This window comes from Penaeus monodon, chromosome 25 (assembly GCF_015228065.2).
Source record: "Penaeus monodon isolate SGIC_2016 chromosome 25, NSTDA_Pmon_1, whole genome shotgun sequence".
In the NCBI taxonomy this organism is placed as follows: domain Eukaryota; kingdom Metazoa; phylum Arthropoda; class Malacostraca; order Decapoda; family Penaeidae; genus Penaeus; species Penaeus monodon.
The window spans coordinates 18,423,891-18,424,171 of record NC_051410.1 but is presented as its reverse complement, the minus strand read 5'-3'; the positions used below and the strand labels follow the sequence as shown (position 1 = coordinate 18,424,171).

At 41.3% G+C, this 281-nt stretch overlaps 1 protein-coding gene across 1 annotated transcript in view; it reads left to right on the top strand.

Annotated features, from left to right (window-relative positions):
- Positions 1 to 96: 96 nt before the first annotated feature.
- Positions 97 to 281, top strand: part of LOC119589098 — a gene marked incomplete in the record, with an annotated part of 19,557 nt that continues 19,372 nt past the window's right edge. Inside the window, 1 exon segment of the mRNA XM_037937675.1 lies at positions 97 to 206.

Sequence of the window (281 nt, the reverse complement as noted above, 5' to 3'; positions counted from 1 at the left end):
CTACGTCAGCAATCGAATGCGAAGCCAGAGCCAGTCGAGTGGATTGAAACGCACGAAGAGAGAGGAACCGCAAACTTCGTAAACTTCGCGAGTTCGGTTCTGTCTCTCGCGCGCGAGAGGTATAGCCCTTTCCCTGAGCTTCTTTTTTGACTTGGAATGGTTTTTTTGAATACTTTTATGGGTTATTGAAAGTTTGTGAAGTTTTTGTTTCTGGTAAGTATTCATTTTCTTTTCTCTCGTTTTTTGTACGTTTTTTTTCGTACGGTATATTGGTGTTTACA